Here is a 24,047-nt window from a genome sequence, read left to right as displayed (position 1 = left end):
GAAGTTGCTCAGTCGTGTCTGACTCTTAGCGACCCCATGGACTGCAGCCCACCAGGCTCCTCCATCCATGGGACTCTCCAGGCAAGAGTCCTGGAGTGGGGTGCCATTGCCTTCTCCAAATATATCCCTAAGGTGTTTTATTAATACTGCTGTTCTTATTCATCTAATTCTGATAGAAAGAGTAGGCAGTCTCAGAGATAAGACGTTGTTACTTCTCCATCCCAGTCTAGTTTTGCCACTTAGATATTTGTATGTAGAAATAAGCATATGAGCTTTGATTAGGCTAGTGGGCCCAGGTGGTGCAGTTGGTAAAGAATCGGCCTGCTCAGTGCAGGAGACGCAAGAGGCACGGGTTTGATCCCTGGGTCAGGAAGATCACCTGTTGGAAGAAATGGCAACCCACTCCACTACTCTTGCCTGGGAAATCCTGTGACAGAGGAGCCTAGTGGATATAGTTCATGGTGTCACAAAGAGTCAGACATGACTGAGCATGTACACGTGAATAGTTTCACAGTCCTTTTTAAAGATAAAGTTGTTTATGAACCACATATAAAAATAATTTAGTATTATTTTGTAAGTTCATATTTCTAAAATATACTCAGTATGAATCTGTAAATGAGAACACATCAGCACATTGGCAATATTGGTGTGTTAAGATTTGTAATTTTGTATACCTATGGCTGATTCATGTTGAGGTTTGACAGAAAACAACATAATTCTTTAAAGCAATTATCCTTCAATAAAAAAATGAATTAAAAAAATTGTAATTAGGAGATCCCCTATTTTGGATGTAATCTTATTTTAAAGGTGTATAAAAATTGAATATGCAGTAGCCAATAAGCACATGAAAAGATACTCAACATCCTTAATTATTAAGGAAATGCACATGAAAACCACAATGAGCTACTACTTCACACTCATTAGGTTAATCCTACTAAAAAAGAGAAACGTGTTGGTGAGGACAGGAGGAAATCAGAAGCCTTACACATGCTGGAGACAATGTAAGGTTATGAAGCTGTTGAAAATAGTTTAAACATAGACTTAACATACAACTCAGCAGTTATACTCCCAGCTGTATACACAAGAGAAATGAAAACACACATCTGCATGCAAACTTGTACACAAATGTTCAGAGCAGCACTATTCATAATAGCCAAAAAGTAGGAGCAGCCCAAGTATCCATGAGTTAATGGATGGATAAACAAAATGTGGCAGGTCCACACAGTGGAGGGTTATGTGGTTGTGAAACAGAGTGAAGTGCTGATGTATACGACACTGTGGATGAACCTTGAAAATACGTTGCTGAGTGAAAGAAGCTGGATGCGCAAGACCCTGTGTTGTTTGATTTCACATATATGAAAGGCCTAAAGTAAGCACACCTGTAGAGATAGAAAGTAGATGAGTGGCTGCCAGGGCCTGAGGGTGATGGGACGTTTGAGCGGCAGCTAAGGGGTACAGTATTCATTTTGGGGAGTGGTAAAAATATTCTGAAATGGAGTGTGGTGATGCTTGCCCAACTGTGAATATACTTAAAGCCAGTCAGTTGTATACTTTAAGTGTAAATCATATATGCCTAACGCCTAATGACCTTCTGTCTCACTTATCACTAGCAATTGTGTTTTCAAAATATCTGTTTATATTCCTTTTTTATAAATAAGAGCAAAAAGCACTAACATTTTCTAATAATTTCAACTGCTCTGATACTTCTTTGTAAGTATGGCAGCCTTTACAAGTAGAACTTGCTGGCTGGCATGCATGGCGTGGTGATGTTATATCTCAAAACATGTGTACAAAGATGCTCCCAAGCTCACACTTGGGGAGGAAAAGACTGTGTTTGTGTTTGAGTTAGGTTTGTTCAAAAGCTAGAGATAAGAAAAGTTACAGTATACATTTGCTTGATTACAATATACATTTGAACGTGTGTGTTTCTTTAATAAGAATTTTGATACATTTGAAATTTACTAGGAAAAGAAATTAGAACCAAAAGTTCATAGAAGACTGAAGCACTTTTGTAGAATGTAATTTATGAATCACTAGATTAGATCATATTTCACAACTTCCATACTTTATTATTTTAGTTTAAAGCTGCACATGAGTATTTATTTACTTTGATCCAAAAAAATTTGATGTATTGATATGTGCCAGCTAAGTAGAATAAGAAGTTGTGCTTGACTATTTGCATAATTATACAGTGGAAGTGAGAAACAGATTTCAGGGACTAGATGTGACAGAGTGCCTGATGAACTATGGACAGAGGTTCCTGACATTGTACAGGAGACAGGGATCAAGACCATCCCCAAGAAAAAGAAATGCAAAAAAGCAAAATGGTTGTCTGAGGAGGCCTTACAAATAGCTGTGAAAAGAAGAGAAAGCAAAGGAGTAAAGGAAATATATACCTATTTGAGTGCAGAGTTGCAAAGACTAGCAAGGAGAGATAAGAAAGCCTTCCTCAGTGATCAATGGAAAGAAATAGAGGAAAACAACAGAATGGGAAAGACTAGAGATCTCTTTAAGAAAATTAGAGATACCAAGGGAAAGATGGGCTCAGTAAAGGACAGAAATGGTATGGACCTAACAGAAGCAGAAGATATTAAGAGGCGGCAAGAATATACAGAACTGTACAAAAAAGATCTTCACGACCCAGATAATCATGATGATGTGATCACTAATCTAGAGCCAGACATCTTGGAATGTGAAGTCAAGTGGGCCTTAGAAAGCATCACTACGAACAAAGCTAGTCGAGGTGATGGAATTCCAGTTGAGCTATTCCAAATCCTAAAAGATGATGCTGTGAAAGTGCTGCACTCAATATGCCAGCAAATTTGCAAAACTCAGCAGTGGCCACAGGACTGGAAAAGGTCAATTTTCATTCCAATCCCAAAGAAAGGCAATGCCAAAGAATGATCAAACTACCGCACAGTTGCACTCATCTCACACACTAGTAAAGTAATGCTCAAAATTCTCCAAGCCAGGCTTCAGCAATACGTGAACCATGAACTTCCAGATGTTCAAGCTGGTTTTAGAAAAGGCAGAGGAACTAGAGATCAAATTGCCAACATCTGCTGGATCATGGAAAAAGCAAGAGAGTTCTAGAAAAACATCTGTTTCTGCTTTATTGACTATGCCAAGCCTTTGACTGTGTGGATCACAAAAAACTATGGAAAATTCTCAAAGGGAAGGGAATACCAGACCACCTGACCTGCCTCTTGAGAAACCGTATGCAGGTCAGGAAGCAACAGTTAGAACTGGACATGAAACAGTAGACTGGTTCCAAATAGGAAAAGGAGTACATCAAGGCTGTATATTATCATCCTGCTTATTTAACTTATATGCAGAGTACATCGTCAGAAATGCTGGGCTGGAGGAAGCACAAGCTGGAATCAGAATTGCCAGCAGAAATATCAATAACCTCAGATATGCAGATGACACCACCCTTATGGCAGAAAGTGAAGAGGAGCTAAAAAGCCTCTTGATGAAAGTGGAAGAGGAGAGTGAAAAAGTTGGCTTAAAGCTCAACATTCAGAAAACGAAGATCATGGCATCCAGTCCCATCACTTCATGGGAGATAGATGGGGAAACAGTGGAAACAGTGTCAGACTTTATTTTTCTGGGCTCCAAAATCACTGCAGATGGTGACTGCAGCCATGAAATTAAAAGACGCTTACTCCTTGGAAGAAAAGTTATGACCAACCTAGATAGTATATTCAAAAGCAAAGACATTTCTTTGCCAACAAAAGTCCGTCTAGTCAAGGCTATGGTTTTTCCTGTGGTCATGTATGGATGTGAGAGTTGGACTATAAAGAAAGCTGAGCACCGAAGAATTGATGCGTTTGAACTGTGGTGTTGGAGAAGATTCTTGAGAGTCCCTTGGACTGCAAGGAGATCCAACCAGTCCATCCTAGAGGAGATCAGTCCTGGGTGTTCACTGGAAGGACTGATGTTGAAGCTGAAACTCCAATACTTTGGCCACCTGATGCGAAGAGGTGATTCATTTGTAAAGACCCTGATGCTGGGAAAGATTGAGGGCGGGAGGAGAAGGGGACGACAGAAGATGAGATGGTTGGATGGCATCACTGACTTGATCAATGGACACGGGTTTGAGTGGACTTCGGGAGTTGGTGATGGACAGGGAGGCCTGGTGTGCTGCGGTTCATGGGGTCGCAGAGAGTTGGACATGACTGAGCGATTGAAATGAACTGATATGCAAACTTTTAAAAGAAGCACATGCTGATTTATTATTAAGTCAGTTATCACAGATGAGGTTGTGATTAATTTTTTCCACAGTACTTTGTGAACCTGAATCTCTCTCAGAAAACATAGAACACTGATGTTCCATCTGAGGGTGTCTGACACACCCCAGCACAAAATCCAGTCACCCACAGGATTATTTATAGTCTTCTTATAGAGGAGCAGGCAGAGGAGGCTGTTAGAGCTGGTCTTGTTCAGATTTTTTTCCCAAATAAATAGTTTGAAAGTAGGCCCTCCTAGCTGGTGGAATTTCTTGTAGTATGTAGGATGATTTTAAAAATTTGAATTTAAGGTATATCTATATATCTCTCAATATGTATATTCAGTTCAGTAGCTCAGTTGTGTCCGACTCTGCGACCGCATGTATATAGATATATTTTAATAGAAAGGTTCTGGAAACTCGTGTGTGTTGCTCTCCCCTGTAGAAATAGATTGCAAGATTTAAATTTCCTTCTGTTGATGGACATTTAGATTATTTTCTCTTAAAAAACTTCCTCTTACAAAACAGTTTTGCAGTTCACAATCTTGTTCATGTCTCTTTGTGCGCAGAATGAGAACACCTTGCAGACATGCTTAGGAATGGTTGAGTAATAAAGCATGCACACATTTTTATTGCCTGATTATACCTTCTAGAATTTCTAGTACCATGGTGAATGACACAGTGTTGCTGAGAATCCTTGTCTTATTTTTTACTTGAAGGGGTATGAATTTCTGATCTTCCTCCATTAAGTAAGATGTTTGTTGTTGGTTTTTGATAGAATTCAGCAGGTAAAGGAAATTCTCTTATTCCTTGTTCAGTAAGATTTTTTTTTTTTTTTTTAAATTAGGAATGGTGGTAGAGTTTTGTGAAATACTTTTTAGTCAATTTTTTCTTAATCCAGTCCTCCAAGATGTTTCAGATGGAGGCATCCCCAATTCCCTACTGTCCCTAGATTTATGGGGTAGTCTGGTGACCTCTAGTGACTTAAATATACCCTTTATATCTTGCGGTCATCCTTGTGCTAAGTCTTTGAGGCCCTGTGGACTGTAGCCCACCAGGCTCCTTTGTCCATGGAATTTCGCAGGCAAGAATACTGGAGTGGATTGCCATTTCCTCCTCCAGGGGATCTTACCAACCCAGGGATCGAACCCAGGTCTGCATTCTGCAGGCGGAATTCTTTACCTCTAGCACCACCTGGAAAGCCCCCTTTATATCTTGCGGAAAGTATGAAAGTGTTAGTTGCTCCATTGTGTCCGATTCTTTGTAACCCCATGGACTGTAGCCCGCTAGGCTCCTCTGTCCGTGGGATTCTCCAGGCAAGAATACTGAAGTGGATAGCCATTCCTTCTCCAGGGGATCTTTCCGGCCCAGGGATCGAACCTGGGTCTCTCATGTTGCAGGTAGATTCTTTACTGTCTGAGCCACCAGGGAAGCCCTGAGCACTTGTGGAATTTGCCATCAGATCCTTCCTTACAGGAGGCCAATCAGATACACTCTTATCAAAGAAGCTCCTTCATGGGGATAGCTTCTTACAAGTTAGCTCCCCTAACCTCCCTGCATTGCATTGACTGATCCTCTGAGCCTTGTCCTTAGCCTATGGGCTTGTAGGATGGGCTAGCAACCTACAGGAGAGATGTGTGCCCCCGAGAGCTCCAAGCTCCCTTCTCCTTTCTTACCCTCTAGTGTAGTCAGACAATTATTCAGGTGTTTGTAAGAAACCAAAATGTTGGATGTGGACACAGAGTGGAAGCTGTGTCTTTTGCAGTATTTCATGTCTCAATGCCATATTTTCTCCAAAAGAAAGCCACACAAGGCTGAACCATGCATTAGAAAAATGGCCTCATGCTCCATATATCTTCAGTTCAGTTCAGTTCAGTCGCTCAGTCGTGTCCGACTCTTTGCGACCCCATGAATCACAGCATGCCAGGCCTCCCTGTCCATCACCGACTCCTGGAGGAGTTCACTCAGGTGAAGTTAAATAGTATTTCTGGGTGTGAACTCCAGGAAGAAAGCAATGTGGTAGGATTAAGAGTAATACTCAGATTTCTCGGGTACTTCGTAGAGTGTGGAGGAAAGCACACTGCTAGGGATCCCACTGCCCTGTGATAACGGAGAGGAGCATGCTGATCTTTGCAGTAAAGAGGTTTCTCAACATGGGGTCTTTGGTCTCACCTGTTCTGTTGTTACCGAGTCCAAGCTTGTGCTGCTCACCTGTCTTAAAAGGCCAATAAATCGAGAGACAAGTTGCTGGGACAAGGGATTGCAGCTTTATTCTGAAAGCCAGTAGACTGTTAAGATGGTGAACTCATGTCCCAAAGAAGGATCTTGCCTGAGTTAAAATTCAGCTTCCTTTTGTACTTAAAGAGGAGGGCGTGAAGGCAAACATTTCCTGGTTCCTGTCTGCCCCTGGGGGGAATGTGTTAATTTCTTCCTCCCTGCAGTCATTCCCTGGTGGGCTTGGTCAGGAGGTTTCTTGTGAGCTCAACAAAGGTATTTTAGCTTAATGCTCATTACCTGGGAGGCTGGATTCGCAGAGATGGGCAATTATGTATAATTTAAGTTTCTAGGCTTAAATCCTGTTAGTGACTATAACTTGTAAGAGAATACAACTGAGCTCAAGGTCAGACACACAGAAGAGGCTCCCTACTGACATTTTATCTTCTCCCTGTTTCCCTGGAAGCTGAGACTGGGGAGAGGATGTTATAGGCATTCTGTCCCTGCCACACATATGGGAACCAGTGGCACTGCTGATTTCTCTCTGCCTCTTCCTCTTACCAGCTCCTTGCGGGTGAAGACACCCACCAGCTCTAAATAGACTGAGACTGTGTTCCGGATTCTTTCTTCCTCGAAGAGGGATGGTTCCATAGCTCCTTGATGTGCTTAAATTTAACATTCACAGTTTGTCTTGGTGAATAACTCTCTAGGTCTGTGACAAGACATTTGTAAATCTGCTGAAGCACCAGAGTAACCACATTTCCCTATTGTTTTGTTGTTCTGATTTGATGGTTCAGAAATGGAAATCATTATCTAAAACATAAATCAGCTCATTAAGGTTTCCAGTGGCTTCTCACTGCATTTAGGATAAAACCCAAACTCCCTCACATGTGCTAAGGTAACCCCAGCCTCTGGGTCCTGCTCGTGTGTCTGATCTCATTTGGTTCTGCCTTGACTCACTACCTTTCTCTAAAGCTTACCTGTCTCAGCATGGGAGAGCTTTTGCTTCCTGATGTGGACTCCTGCAGCATTTCTTTGGGAGAGATTCCTTCAGTTACCATAGCTGCTTTGGCTGAAGAGCCAGTGGCTGTGAGTTTATGTCCCTGTCTGCTGCCTACACCCCCTGAAAACTATCCACTGTGTGGTCTTGAAAGACAGGACTCTGTTGAGGCAGAATTTACACTCCCAAGTTCCCCTGTGAAATCAGGGATGTTGGCTTCCGTGGTCCCTTTGGTTGGCTTCCTCTGCACCGCTCCGCCATCTCTATTTTGCTGTTTACCACCTTACTAGCTTCCTGGGAGCATGTCCTTACTAATCCTCTTGCACGTGACTCCTCCTTCTAGGATCTGCTCCATGGGAATCTGACCTAAGACCCAAATTCAATAACCCCTTGCCAAGCACTATCGGGGAAATAGAATTCACTCAAATCTGCTTTCAACCTAGAAATCCTTTGTACAAAGGAAACAGAGAACACAGTTTTACTATTTGAATAAGCATTAAACCCAGGTATCTCAGTGGAGAAGAAGCGGCTTGTCCAAGGCAGGAGATGCAGGGTTTGATCTCTGGGTTGGGAACATCCTCCAGAGGAGGTAATGGCCACCCATCCAAGTTTTCTTGCCTGGAAAACTCTAAGGCCAGAGGATCTTGGCAGGCTACAGTCCATGGGGTCGCAAAGAGTTGGACATGACTTAGCAACTGAGCACGCACACAAGCATTAAACCAGAATGTGAAGAGCTTTATAGGCTATCTGCTAAGAGTTAGTAAGGACAAAGAAATCTCACCCTTTTATGTAGCCAAGTAGCCACAACCCACTGCAAACATGTTCTCAGAACAGACAGTAACTTGTCCTCAGGTAAGAAGATTTGAGGGCACCATTTATTATACATAGTTCGTCTTAAGCTCACCTGGTCGTTGGATTGACTGTCACTGTTAATTGATTGGTTTCATGCACTCAGGAAAAATTTTTTCTCTCTGTATGACAGGAGATCATTTTGCCTCTGGGAGCAATTTTTTCTCTCTGTATGACAGGAGATCGTTTTGCATCTGGGAGCCGGGTGCAGCCCAGATAAGTGTGACTCCTACCCTCCCACAGAAACCGGGAGATGTTTCTTTTCCAAAGAGTTGGTTCTTAGGTCCTGAAGAAAGACTTCTGACTCAGGAAGCTGGCAGAAGCCTTAGTTACCTTTACAAGAATTTATATATGTTTCAAAGAGGCTAGAAAAACCCACAGTTACAAATTTTGCAAAGTAAATACTTGAAGAAAAAGGAAGGAGGACATCACTTCCCTTATTTTTAACAGTGAAAATTAAACTTCTTATCCTTACTTTTCATTTGCCTTTAAATCACGGTTCAGTCCTAGCTGCTCTAGACTCTTATCTTCCTTCATAGCTTTTGGAATGTAATATTTGATACATACACAATAATGTATGTAACACATACCTAAGTTATAAAGTCTAGTAATAAAGTAAATATTTGTGTACCTGGTGTTCAGCTTGAGAACTAACTTTGAGTTCCCTCTATTTGACCCCCTGACTTCCTCCCAGAGGAATTTCTGTCTCTCCTGAATTTTCTGTTTATTATTTCCTTGCTTATACCGCATATGCACGTTTTCTTAACCAGTAGTTCTAAACTAAACTAATAGTTTAGCTCTGCTTAGTTTTGGACTTAAAAAAGGTGCACTATAGTCCTTTGGGACTAGCCTCTTCCAGTTAGCATTGTGCTTATTTTTCTTCTTTTGTTAAAATTTGCATCATTCTATTTATTTTTTATAGTTTTACAGTTATATGTATATGTATACGTGTGCTGGTGGTGGTGTAGTTGCTAAGTGAAGGTCCACTCTTGTGACCCCATGGAATGTAGCCCACCAGGCTCCTCGGTCCCTGGGATTTTTCCAGGCAAGAATACTGGAGTTGGTTGCCATTTCCTTCTCCAGGGGATCTTTTTGACCCAGGGATTTCCTGCATTGCAGACAGATTCTTTATCACTGAGTCACCAGGGAAGCCTTGGACATATACACACACATATATGGCCATTCTTTTTCAGATTCTTTTCCCACATATGTTGTTATAGAATATTGGGTAGCATTTCCTGTGAAATAGTGTAGGTCCTGTTCGTTATCTATTTTATATATAGTAGTGTATATATGTTAATCCCAGTATCCTAATTTATCAGTTTCCCCTACATTTCCCTTTGATAACCATAAGTTTGATTTTGAGATCTGTGAGTCTGTTCCTGTTTCGTAACTAAATTCCTTTGTTTCGTTTTTTCCTTAGGCGTTATGTTCCTGGGATTCACGTAGTGTTGCCTGCACCTGTGCACACTGATTTTGCCAGTTGCTAATATTCCGTTACATGTACTTAGAAGCATATACTTATTCACTCTCCTTCCTGTGGGTACACTGTCTTGTGACAGACAGCCTGTGAACTTTCTTGGTCTGTCTCCTGCTGCCATATGCAGGCGTCTCTGGTGTATACCAGGAGTGGAATTGCTGGGTACCACATTTTGTTTTCCTTACAGCACTCAAGCATCTGAAAATATCTTATTTATCTGTGTGTTTCCATGCTGTCTGCCTCCTCCCCTCTTGCCGCAGTGTGAGCTCTACGAGCCCAGGCCTTTGGCTGCATCTCCTTTTATATACACACTGTGTCTAGACCTGCTGTACATGTGAACTCTGGTGACCCGAATCTGGCTTTTCTAAATAGACCAGAGAGCACTAGCTCTCCATTCTGGTGAAGGCAGTAAAGGAAAAAAAAAAAAAAAAAAAACGAGGACACTAGGAAACGGATGGTTGCTAGTCTAAAGATAGGATTTTTAAGGAAGAAAGTATATGCCTCATCTGTATTTTTAAATGTGGGGTGTTTTGACTGTCAAGATCTATTATTAGCTAAAACTGAAGGGGTTTTCTCTTCCAGCTGCCACTGTGAGTAAACAAAAATCATGTTCAAAGCTTTGAATGTTTAGTAAACAAGGTAATGTCACTATTGATGAGAATTTTTGAGTAAAATTTGCCAAGATCGGTGTGCTGATAATAGATCATAACCGATTGAGGAGAGATTGGAGGTTAGCATCCATTTGGATAACAAATTTGACACGCAGTGTTGTCTTTGGTATAATGAAAATGCAATCAATTGTTGAATTTTTCGTAAAAAAGCCGTCTTTTTAGAATGAAGGAAAAAACATATCAGAGGGTAGAATTTGGAAAATTTAGGGAGATGTCCAAGTATGATTAAAAATCTAACGTCAAGGATTGCACTATTTTTAATCCCATATTTTAGTTTAATGTGACACCTCTAGGCTGTGTATTGTCTATCCAAAGAATACGCTGGTACTGGAAAGGGGCGCTGCTGAATTGAGTGTGTGGTTTGTGTCTTCAAGAATGTTGTTAAGTTGACATGGAGAGGAATGCATGGGAAAGTTCCAAGAATCACTGAGATGATTCTCCTGGGAACCCACTTCAACAAATATGTAGATAACATAGCATTCAGCATTCCCGGAGCCAACAATTCCCACTGTTTATAAGATGCGTTTCTCCTCATAGCAGTGTGCTGTATTGCCAGCTATTTTCATTGACAATCGAGACAGTTTAAATCCCTTTAAAATGCATTTTTTTTTTCTTTAGCTGGTTTCTGTTCACCAGTAAAAACACTTCTGAACCTTTCTGGGAGTTGGACTTGTTTGAATTGTCATTTTGCCAGTTTTTTCTTTCTCTTGGAGAATGTGTTAATCTATTTCCAGATCACATCTTAAGTAATCCCTTCATCTGTTCTAGTAGTTTAATTTCTGAGTTTTAAAATACAGATATATCATGTTAAATCTTTGAAAAAAGAGAATGATTTGGAGTTCTCTTGGAGTTCTTTCCCCTTCAATTCTAGAATAATCACCTATTTATAATTAGTTTGGCATCAAACATAATCTTTTAAAATCTGAATTTGCCTTTCATTTTATACAAGCTTTAAAATTTGGGGGGCTGTAAATGCCATTTTTTCTAGGGTGGGGATGATTAATGCCTAAACAGAACTCATAGAAAGAAGTCTTTGGGGTCAACCAGAAACTTTAAAATGTAGATTTGCAGTTCCAGGAAAGTCTTTTTATGTAATAATATATTGTGCCAGAAAAGATGGATGACGTACTGAATTATATTTCTTTTTTGACTGAGAGATAAAAAGACTTATAGAGCATTTTAAATTTAGTGTAATAATTGAACAACCAGTGAACACCTTTTCGGTCTTGCTAATTTTGATAAATTTCTATATTCCTCTTTGAAAGGAAAGGAGTCTGCAGCTATTCTGGTAACACTAACAATACCCAACAAAGTACAGTTTAAGGGCATGGAGACAGGGGTGGGACAGACACACAAATCACCTGTTTAGGGTGTTCTTTCTTGATTTTGTTCATTTTAAACTTTATTTCCTCATGAATCCATCTTCCTCTTGCTCAAACAATATCCATCTTACGCTTTCAACAGTTTGGATTTGTTTAGGAGCAGTCATGGAATTTTGAGATTTCATTGCTGATCATGTTTTTATGTTTCAGTGTGAGTAGCTTCACTATGAGGTCTCTTTCTGCCCCTTACACAATAAATAGTGTAAAATGAGCTCCTGGATTAGGGGAGTAATTTCCTAATTTGTTGTGTATCATCCTCATAGCATTCTGGTACATAGTCCTTGTGTCCTGAGTGTGTGGACATTTTGGAATCTTGGAACCGTGTGGCATCGGAGAATCAGTTTTACCCAAAGAGAACAGGGACGTGTAGGTAGCTATTGCCAAGTCTTCTGCTGTTGGGATAATAACCAAGCAAATGACCAGTTTCAATATTTCCTTAAACACACTTCTGCTCCTTTCCTTGGCCTTGACCTTGGCCTTCTTATATCACTCCTCTCTGGCTTTATTCAGGAGGACAGACTTAATTATAGTTAGCAAGCCCTGTGGTTGGGTCATCTGAAAATTTGATGTAACAGGCTGGTTCTCTCCTGAACTTTACCATGTGTTGGGTCACATATGGATTGTAGTGTAGATGACGTGGGCATGTACATGGACTTTGGCTTAAGTGTCCAGAGTCTAATAATATTCAGTGAGATAGGTAGGTAATAAAAAATAGCTTCTCTTGTCTAAATTTCCTTTTTTTGGAAGATTGGTTTCCATTGAAATCTGTGTATGTGGTATGCTTACTGCAAGCCAGAGTTTATTGGAAAATGGGTGGTCCATTTCTATCATGGAAGAGTGTAAAAAAAAAAAGCATTTTGAAGCCAACTGATTTGTGTTTGAATCCTGGTTCTGACTGTGTATTCTTGGACAGTTCACTGCGAACCTCCATTTCCTTACATAAACATGACCATTATGCCTACGTTGTAGAATTGTTACAAAGATAGAGATGGTGAATATAAAAAAGCCCAGTATGCAGTAAGTATTAAACGGTAGAAATCATTTTTATTATCATTGGAATTGCCTTATTCTGTAAGCTCTAGATAAGGTTGCCTTATTTTTCAGAATTTGGAGATATCTAGTACCCTACTCAAATGTTGTACACTCTTAAAGTTTTTTAGTTTTTGTGTTCACTTCTGGCTCCAAGCTCTAGCTTCTTCCAGATCGACTTTTCCTTTAGAGTGAGCATATCAGCTTGGAAGCATTGTTCAAAGCATTGGTGGGTGTTCAGAGGGTCAAACGTACTGTGAGATAGCACCTCCAAAATGAAGGCAATAATTGATACCACATGTGGTAGAGGACACATTTTTTTTAGATCTGGGTAGTCTGAAAGATGCCACTTACATTATTTTCTATGCTTGTCTGTATTCTTGAGACATTTGAAAATTGCAAGAAAATTTTAAAGGAACTGGAGTAGGGGCATATGAGAAGCACTTGAAATGGAGAGTTAGTTTACAAGGCTGTTTTGGTGAGATTTAGCTGTTAGGTCTCCCAAACGTACTTGCCAATGAAGTACTGTAAACAAAAAAATGACAGACGGCTTAAGATTAATCATAGGCAGCTTTCTGAAATTGAGGGGAAGCGTGCAAGACAGAAGCAGAATAATATTGTTAGCTCTCATTACAAGGAACCTGAGGGTATTATTTGGAGAAGGCAATGGCACCCCACTCCAGTACTCTTGCCTGGAAAATCGCATGGATGGAGGAGCCTGGTAGGCTACAGTCCATGGGGTCGCAAAGAGTCCAAAATGATTGAGTGACTTCACTGTCACTTTTCACTTTCATGCATTGGAGAAGGAAATGGCAACCCACTCCAGTGTTCTTGCCTGGAGAATCCCAGGGATGGGGGAGCCTGGTGGGCTGCCGTCTGTGGGGTCACAGAGTCGGACATGGCTGAAGCGACTTAGCAGAGGGTATTGTTATTCTCCTGTGAGACAGAAATGAAATGAAAGTTTTCCCCACCTCCCTTATAGAATACCACCATTTATGAACTGGTTTAACTTTTATTCTGACTTCTCCAGGAACTGAATTGGAACATCAAACTATTTCATGGCTGGCCTTAGATTATCATATTAGCTTGTTTTCATGTGAAAGGAAGCCCAGACAACCTCAGTGGTATCTTGAAATGTTGCCCTTCTGGGAACTTTTAGGTGAGAAAGCCAGATACCAGTGTCTCTAACGTAAGAGACATTGGCATTTTGATATGTACATTGGCCTGTTTTTCACTCAAGAAAGCTCATTTGTGGGACTTTGTGTTATGTAACAAATTTGAAGGCTCAGTTTACAACAAAAACTACTGTTATTCTACTCCCATGTCAAGAAGCAACATCTACTGATTTTGCATGTACTGGCGTCGCTTGGCCCTCAGGTTGCAGTGTTAGTGATGCACCCAGGTCATAGGCTGGAAGGGTCTTGGAAAGCCAGCCTCAGCATGGGGCTGGGACCAAGTCTTTCATGTTTGTATCCTCAGTACTTACCACAGCATCAGCATGTGGAAAGCCCCTGAGTATAGGTCAGGCAGGTAGGTATTTTCTTGTATTAGCAGTTGGGAAGTTTTTTCTGTTTTTTTTTTTTAAAACAACATAGTCTAAACAGCTATCTTCTTTATTCTGTCAAAGAAAAACATTACCAGTAGAAAATGGAAATCAAGTCTATGATACATTTTACAGAGTTTCAATAAGAGATTTGGGGAATTTAAAAATGCAGGGATGAAACTCTTGAGTCTTTCAACTGGAGGATTCTGGAAATCCTCCTGGATTTCAAGTCTGAAGGAATTAATACAAAATCCCGTAGATTTTGGCTTCAAAGTGTTTAATTTTGCTTCTGATTGTCAGGGGTCTACTTAACTCCATATGCTGCTGGAAGAAGAGAATTCTAATTTTCTAACATGAGGGGCTAGGATTTAACTCAGTGGCTTTAGTTTTACATGATCTCTCTTCTTTTAGATTAGAGGGTCATGATTTTGAAGGCAAGATTTTTGAAGCAAATAGGAATCACAGGAGAAAGTAGACTGGGTTGGTTAATTTTCATCTTGATTTTTACTTCTGATTAATTTTAGCTCTAGGAATATTGTGCTGTCAGGAAAATAGTTTTGGGGGCTATTGAATTTTGCATTAAGATTGTACTCTGCCTGATTTTAATTTTAAAATTGGCATACAAAAACATTAATATTCAGGTGCAATCCTGCAGTTACCAGAACTGTCCAGGGACCAAAGCATGCTTCTTCTGAAAGGTGATGGTGATGGATATACCAGAGTGAAATAATTATCCTAAAAGAGGCAGCCACCCAAACTTTGGTGTTTTGACTCTCATGAAAGTGACTTTCAGTAATACATACAACATCTCTCAAAATGCCCCTTGAATGATTGCTTCTACAGGTTATTTAGAAATAACAAGGTAAATGGTGTTTACTGTTACCACCAAGCTTTAGGCAGGATAATGGCAGGATTGTAGAGTTCAGTTAGAAAGACCTAAATTCTAGTTTTGTTACTTGAACTCTTTCTGTCTTTGCTTTCTTTTTTCATCTGCTAAGTGAAGATAGAAATTATAAAAAATTTCAAGGTGAAATTAAATAAAATGCAGTGGGTGATATTCCGTGCAACATGCGTGATCTCTATCGCTATATTATTGTTGTGTGTAATAATAGAACGTCAAGTTGTTGATGAAGCTGGGTGATCCTTATAATCCAAGCCCTTTAGGAAATGGAGGTGGGCTAGATGTGGAGGCAGTGATTTTTAATTACTGGGCCATGATATGGCCATTGATCCAGCACATAAGGTTTACTAAGGACTTTTATAGGACTTTAGGGCATAAGTTTACTGAGGACGTTTATAGTGGTCACTGTGGTAGTTGTTGGATCACGTTTGCATTTCTGAAAGGTGATTTAGGGTGTATGTAGAATGACTGGAATCAGAGTGAATAATTTAGGATCCTTTTGTGGAAGAAGGTCAGGACAAAAAAGAAGTAGACAGATATGAGAGATTATTTGGAGCAAGAATGGACAGAAGTTGGATGGTTAAGAATTTAACTGAAGACATGTTAGAGTGTTAGTTGCTCAGTCATATCTGACTCTTTGCAAACTCATGGAACGCAGCCCGCTAGGCTCCCCTGTTCATGGGATTCTCCAGGCAAGAATACTGGAGTGGGTTGCCATTTCCTTCTCCAGGAAGACATGGTAAGGGAGGGAAAATGAATTGTGGGTGAGATAAAGGTTTCTAGCATTGCTAAGTGGGTAAATGGTGACTTTGTAAGTGGAGACAGGGCATATAGGTGGAAAGGAACAAGTTGGTAGGGGATTGGAAGAAAGACAGTGTTTTTCCTAAGAATTCTTTAATTGGAAACAGTTGATTCTTTGTTGTTGTTGTTGAAGCTTTGAGCCTTTGCTGCCCATCCATATTCTTACAGTTCAAATTAGGTGATCATATTTACGTGAATTAATTCTAGTGTGCCAATGCAATGCATTTGGAGTAATGAATTTACTGTTGAGTCAGCAGGCCTGGAATAGTTACAGACAGACGGATGTGTATGCAGAGCATTGCTTTTTTTTTTTTTTCTTTTTTGGTGATTCTGGAAAGTTATAAACCACAACTCAATAAATATCTTTTAGTTTTTCCAATAAGTTTGTAGACAGTGCGCAAAACCATTTGTTAGGCCATGGGTAGGAAATGAACATCATAAATATAGGTGAATCTTCTGTGAGTTGTTGCATAATTTTCGTTTAAATAACCCCAAGGCTATGTTTGTGTTGGAAATAAAGAAGTAGTCTTCTACTATAGAAATACTGTTTCATCACTGGGCAAAGAGTGTTTTTGGGAAAAAACAGATGAAAATAATAATGCCTTTTAAAATATTCTTGTTTGAAAAATTTAAAAGATGTAATTGCTTTAAAAATATTTCTGTTCTACAGTATAGTAGATGTAATGGGTGGATAACCTTGGGGAGATAAATACCATGTAAGAGAAGGATGAATAGGAGTAAAAACTGCAGCCTGAGAGAGGGGCTTTCAGTGACATTGCTGTCCCAAGAGGACGTTGCTAATTTCCGATTATAGCCCTGAAAGGAAGCAGTCACAGGAACTGTAGATTATGAATTCTGCAGTGTTCTCTGCGAAAAAGATTCTGGCTTTTTCTTCAGTTTAGCTTTGTATTTCTAAACATTCCTAGCTGCGTTGAATAAGTGGGTGATTTTTTGCTTCTCTGAAGATCCATGAGCAAATTGTGGCTGGTGAGCAGCCTGAGATCTATTTAGACTTGCAGAGGTTTGATGATGAAGTTATCCAGCTCTTCCAGTATGATGTTATCCTCTGTGTGAGGCTGAAGATCTATGGGCTAAGGAAAGTGAGTTGCAGCTTATTTTCAGTTTTTCCCCTAGAGGAAAAAAATCGATGTTTCGTTATTGTGGAAGTTTTTAGAGTGTTTTAGTATGCACAGCATGAATCTACAACTGGGAAATATAGTGGATAGCTTTCTATGAAGTTGATTTTATTCTTTTTTTTTAATTTAGGATTTTTCTTTTTTATTGATATAGTTGGCATCCATTAGTTCCCGGTGTACCACAAGATTCAATATCTATATGTGTTGCAGAGTAATCACTACTGCAAGTTGAGTTAACATCTGGCATCATGTATAGTTAGAGCACTTTTTTTTCTTGTGCTGAGAACTTTGAAGATTTACTATTATTAGCAACTTTCAAGTAGGAGTGCAGTATTATTAACTACAGTCACCATGCATTACATAACATCTCCCTGCCTCTGGCAACTACCAATCTGTTGTCTGGGTCTATGAGCTTGTTTTTATTTAAATTGAAGCTTTTTTAGATTCTGCATTAAAGTTATTTACAGTTTTTGATTGGCCAGTGAGACACTTCGGAACTGCTTATCCTGTTTTCTGAAAATAATATAGTGTTTAAATGAAAGAACTTAGTAATGACCTGTGTGGATTTGAACCTTCTCCCTATCTCTAGAGACATTTTATAGACTTCAGTACCTAATGTGCACAGTTTAAAGTATGTTATGCTTGTATGTGTTTTCCTAGACTTTGTTCTTACTGGTTTTCAGAGTAAAATCGAATACTTATCACTGTTCATGCTTTCCTGCTGCATTTCCTAAGTCTCAGGCGTCATGGTGGGAGATGGGGGAGCAGCTGGACTCCCAAGTCTGAGTGGTCTTTATGCCTTTTGGGATTTACAGTCATCTCTGTTTTCTCAAGCCTAATTCCCAGATTTAAAAAAGGGGGGGGGGCGGATCAAATCAACATGTGAAAGAAATGAACAACCTTAATCAGACAGTGAAATATGAAATATGTGAAACTAGAGAAAGGACATTAGGTTTGATTTTAGAATTTTATTGAAGGGGAAGAATAAATGACTTGATGTGAAACTGAAGGTAGATATTTCTAGTTTTGTAGTGGAAGAACATTTATTAAATTTTTAATAACAATGTGTTAGTTGGGACTTCCCTGGTGGTCCACTGGATAATAGTGTAAATGTTCCTGTAAATGTGCCTGTGGCTTATTTCTCCATGGTTTAGTGTTCCGTGCATGGCCAGCTGTTCTGTGATTTATGGAGTTCTAGATCTGGCTGTGACTTAGCAGCAGCAGCAGCAGCAGATCTGATTGGGCTGAATGCGAATGGTTGATACTGGGGCTACTCCTCCCCGCTGAGAGCAGAAGTTGAATTCCATGTCTCCAGGAGTTATATGAGATTACCATCACCACTGCATTGAGGAAAGGAGCACAGGCTTCATGTTTTCTTCTCCTTGGCCAGTCTCCTTGACATTTAACCAGCCATTTACTTATATGATGTGCCTCTGTCTCTGAGGGCCTCTGAGTAATTTTCATGGGCCTGAGGGTGAAGTATCTGTTTCAAGGTGGGCCTTTACTGCTTCAGTTCAGTTGCTCAGTCGTGTCCGACTCTTTGCGATCCCATGAATCGCAGCACGCCAGGCCTCCCTGTCCATCACCAACTCCCGGAGTTCACTCAGATTCATGTCCATCGAGTCAGTGATGCCATCCAGCCATCTCATCCTCTGTCGTCCCCTTCTCCTCCTGCCCCCAATCCCTCCCAGCATCAGAGTCTTTTCCAATGAGTCAACTCTTCTCATGAGGTGGCCAAAGTACTGGAGTTTCAGCTTTAGCATCATTCCTTCCAAGGAAATCCCAGGGCTGATCTCCTTCAGAATGGACTGGTTGGATCTTGCAGTCCAGGGGACTCTGAAGAATCTTCTCCAACACCACAGTTCAAAAGCATCGATTCTGCCTAACTCGTGGGCTGCAAATGCCTGGGTAGACATTCAGGCCCTTCTGTGTTGGAGAGACCTGCCCCAGTCCTTCAGTAGCAGCTTGGATCCTGAGTGCTCACAGCCTCCTATGTATTCCCTTCCTTAGCCCTGATACCATGTCGCATAGTTCTTAAAATGTGTTCTCTGGCACCTTACATTGATAGTATTCTCCACAAAACCCATGATCAGAAAGTTCTGGAGTGGATGGTGTTGATAGTTGCATAGCATTGTGAATATACTTAAGGTCACTGAACTGTACACTGAAAAATAGTTAAAATGGTAAAATTTGTTAATTATATTCTAACTGTAATAAATCAAAAATGTCTGGGAAGCACTCATATTCACCTCCTGATTTTACATTAAAGAATCTGAGAAATCTTAAAACCCTGTTTGACTTTCCTGACTCAGAGTTTGCAAAGCTGGGGCTTTAAAAAAGGCACAATTTCCTATTTAATGTCCAGCTAATTAATATTCTCTTGGATGTTAAATTGCAGTTGCCCACTTATATCCACACTAAATGGTGATCTTGAAGGTGTGGAGAAGACCCCTCTGTAGTCCTAGAACAGAAGTCAGATTAAGTCTTTAGTAAAGAGGGAAAGGATTTGAAATCATATAAGTTAAAAAAGGTTGACAGGATTTGAACACATAGGGTAGAGGAAAGGACGTTAATGAGAGAGAACAAGATGAATAAACATCTGGAATCAAGAGAGTATTTTACACATTTACTATTGTTGTTCAGTCACTAAGTTTTGTGTGACTCTTTACAGCTCCATGAACTGCAACATGCCAGTCCTCCCTGACCTTCATTATCTCCCAGAGTTTGCGCAAAATCATGTCTCTTGAGTCAGCGATGCTATCTAACCATCTCATCCTCAGCCATCCCCTTCTTTTGCCTTCAGACTTTCCCAGCATCAGGGTCTTTCCCAGTGAGTTGTCTCTTTGCATCAGGTGGCCAAAGTATTGGATCTTTAACGTCATTTCTTCCAATGAATATTCAGAGTTTATTTATTTTAAGATTGACTGGTTTGAAAAAAAAAAAAAAGATTGACTGGTTTGATCTCTTTGCAGTCTAAGGGACTCTCAAGAGTCTTCTCTAGCACCACAATTCAAAAGCATCAGTTCTTTGGTCCTCAGCCTTCTTTATGGTCCAACTCTCACATCCATATGTGAAAAACCATAGCATTGACTCCAGGGCCCTTTGTTGACTTCATGCTTCCATGCAAGGGGCGTGGGTTCAATCCCTGGTTGAGGAACTAAGATCCCACATTCTGGGCAGCATGGCCAACAATAACAACAACAACAAAAGATTTAAATGATAGTCAGCTGTATGAGTAAATGGATGGATGAATGAATGAATAAGAAATAGATCTAATCCTGTGTGTCTAAGATGAGGCTGAGGAGCGCTGAAGAGTTTATATGACGTGCCTGGTGGTAGTCAGTCTTAGAAGACTGTGTTTTCGCTCAGACTTGATGTGATCTGGCAGAGAGCAGCATCCTATTTGTACATGCATAATCCAGGTTATTCATTGGTGGTAGAAAGTGTTGAGAAAAACGCAGGAAGAGAAATGAGAACTAATTCATAGATTCTCATGTTGGGCCCAGGACAATGTGGTCTGAGGGCAGTGTACCTAGAAAGGAAAAGGTGATCCAGTGGATGGCAGAGTTGTGTTTAAAACGTGAAGATAGAGGTTCCGTATCAGTGCTTTGATGAGAACACTTACATTTTTGTGGCACTTAAGATTCGTTTCATTAAATACTTACTTGATTGTGTACTCAGCAAGGACTGGAAATCAGGGATGCAAAGAGCTTGTGGAGATAGATCCTCCTGGAAAATTTCAGTCTTGCAGAGCAATAAAATATTGAAATCCAGGCCCATATCAATCACCATGAAATCCTCCCCTAATGAAAATAGAGTCCTATGAAATTATTAATTTGCATTTGAAAACTTAACACTGATTGCTTCCTATGTGAGCATGAGTTTTATTTTTCCCTCCAGATTAAATATTTGAGGTCAGGGACCATGACTTACTAATGGAATGATAAATAAGACAGGTTAATAGAATAATGTTATAATCCCTGAAGTCTGTATCTGACAAACGCATATGATATAAACAGTGAAATCTTTGGATTACTTGTCCTGGTACTGAAGAAGTAGACCTTAATACAGGTGTTGTTGCTGTTTAGTTGCTGAGTTGTGACTGACTCTTTTGCCACTGACCCCATGCACTGTAACCTGCCAGGCTCCTCTGTCCATGGGATTTCCCAGGCAAGATACCGGAGTGGGTTTCCATTCCCTTCTCCAGGGCATCTTCCTGACCCAGGGCTCAAACCCATGTCTCTTGCATTGACAGACAGATTCTTTACTACTGAGCCACGTGGGAAGCGCTTAATACTGTCCAATTTAGAAAACAAGTATCTATTTCATTAATTTCATTAGAATCTGGAGTATTCACATTAATTATATATTTTGAAAACAAAAGTTTGTCCATTTTCTTTTTTAGAGAAAATAGTTTTCAAATGTGTCAATCTAGTTCAACAAGTTTTTTATGGTCTCCCATTACATTTCTTCCTTATGTGTTTAATATTATTTCTAAATTAAGTTCTATTGGTCAATAATACCAAGTGATGCTCTTTTCTACTAGGTTACTCAGATTATGCCATCCTGGAAGACGTCAAAATTTAATGTTGTTTTTTGTTGTTGTTTGTTTCTGTCTCTGTGCTTGTTTTGGGCTTGGAAGAAATGTTTGTGGATTTTTTTTTTTAATTTTTTAATCAGAAGAGATGTTTGAGAATTTAGTTCTAATTGGATGTACATTCATTCTGCTTGTAATGGAGTTGTCCATTTTACTAATGTCTACTGACAGCTTCTCATTGATCTTTATAGTTCTTTTCCAGGAAGGTGAAATTCTGCAGGCTCAAGGTGATGGGCTTAAACTTGGATTCCCCCTACCCAATAGATGGTAAAGAAAGTGAAACGAGGAACTAAAAATTGATTCTGAAAATTGATAAAAGAAAAAATTGCTCTTTGCAATTAAATTATAAACCATTGTAATTTGTACTTAATTATTTGTACATGTAGAACCGTAATAAGTTTCCATAAAGGGGTAATGCATTCCTAGATGTTAGGCCTATGGTGGGATTTTGTTCAGAGTTTTACTCCCCTCTGTACTTGTTTTCTTTACAGCCATTTAAAAAATCATGTAATTTAAACTTGCTTACTAGATAATTAAGTTATACATTGAATGGAGTACTGTGTTAGGCGATTCTTTTATTTATAGATTAGGAATCATTTGTTTGAACTGTGGGCTATACATGCAGATATTACTGTTAAAAAGAATCATGTAAGCCTGGACTTCCCTGATAGCTCAGTTGGTAAAGAATCTGCCTGCATGCAGGAGACCTGGGTTTGATTCCTGGGTCAGAAAGATCTGCTGGAGAAGTGATAGGCTACCCACTCCAGTATTCTTGGGCTTCCCTTGTGGCTCAGCTGGTTAAAGAATCCACCCGCAATGCGGGAGACCTGGGTTCAGTCCCTGGGTTGGGAAGATAACCTGGAGAAGGGAAAGGCTACCCACACCAGTATTCTGGCCTGGAGAATCCCATGGACTGGAGAAATCCATGGGGTCACAAAGAGGTGGCCATGACTGAGTGACTTTCACTTTTCAAGCATCTGAAAAATCAAGTATGTCCAGAGGAATTTGTGGTTATAAAGTGTATTTGACTAGGACTTTGAAGTGAAGTGAAAGTCACTCAGTCCTTGTCCAGTTCTTTGTGCCCCCCCGCCCACCCATGGACTGTAGCCCACCAGGCTCCTCTGTCTATGGAGTTCTCCAAGCAAGAATACTGGAGTGGGATGCCATTTCTTTCTCCAGAGGATCTTTCTGACCCAGGGATGAACTTGGGTCTTCTGCATTGCAGGCAGTTTCTTTACCAATTGAGTCACCAGGATTTTACTTTTGGCTAGAAAAAACAAGATGAATTTGAGACATACTTTTCTAATGACAATCTCAAATAATTTCAATTACTTTTTAGATTTTTGTACCTTTCACACTGTGTAAGATACTCCTATATGCGCTGTTAGCTAACAAATTTTTTGGAAAAAGAGAAGTAAACCTTGTATATAGTCTTGATAACTAGTTTAAATATAACTAAAGTAAGTACATCAGCTGGCAGTTTTTTTCAGTTTGTTGATCAGTGCATTATTTTTAATTAAAAAAGTCCTGACTCTAATAATGTTCTCTACTTGAATTTGAAGCAAAATATATAAATCATTAGATACCTCTTCCATGTCAATATCCACCAGAATATTTTAAATTGAGAAATTACAAATGGATATCTTCCTTTGCATACTATAGAAGTAGTAGTTTTGGATGACAGTAATACTCATTTCATATATTTATTCCTTCACTTTTTCATAGATACATATGAGTATCCTTGTTAAAGAGATTCTTTTTCTAATGTAAACATTGTGGATCTTAGGTGCTGGTGATACAGTAACTAGGTTTCAAATGAAAGTCTATTGGTTCCAAAAGCCACATTCTTTCCACTCCAACAAGGATGGTAAATAGGTCTGTTCACTTGTGGAACATCTATTATATGGCAAGATTTGTTTTTCTGCATTTTCCATAGGATAGTCCCCAGTGCCATATTATGTTTGGATTGTATTATGAACTGGTACAGAGTTTCCTTCTGGGGAGAGGAGGTTTGGAAGCAGGTTACCCAGCTTTTTACTCTTTTTGTGGAGCATTTGTGAGTCTAGCATTTCTAAGTGTATACTGTAAATTAATATAGAATCATCATGCCGTCATGTAATTACCTAATTCACTCATCAAATCTTCACTGGACTTTGGTGTGTCGGGTTCAGCTCCCCTTCCCCCTGTTGTCTCTGTCCCATGATCTTAACCTCTAT

The 24,047-nt window shown here is 39.8% G+C and overlaps 1 protein-coding gene across 1 annotated transcript in view; it reads left to right on the top strand.

The window, feature by feature from the left end:
* RYR2 (ryanodine receptor 2) overlaps nucleotides 1–24,047 on the top strand; it is an 814,256-nt gene that overhangs the window by 93,710 nt on the left and 696,499 nt on the right. The window lies entirely within an intron of this gene.

Source organism: Capra hircus, chromosome 28, assembly GCF_001704415.2.
Source record: "Capra hircus breed San Clemente chromosome 28, ASM170441v1, whole genome shotgun sequence".
Taxonomy (NCBI): domain Eukaryota; kingdom Metazoa; phylum Chordata; class Mammalia; order Artiodactyla; family Bovidae; genus Capra; species Capra hircus.
Note: the sequence above shows the minus strand (reverse complement) of the source record. Positions and strands in the feature narration are given on the sequence as shown.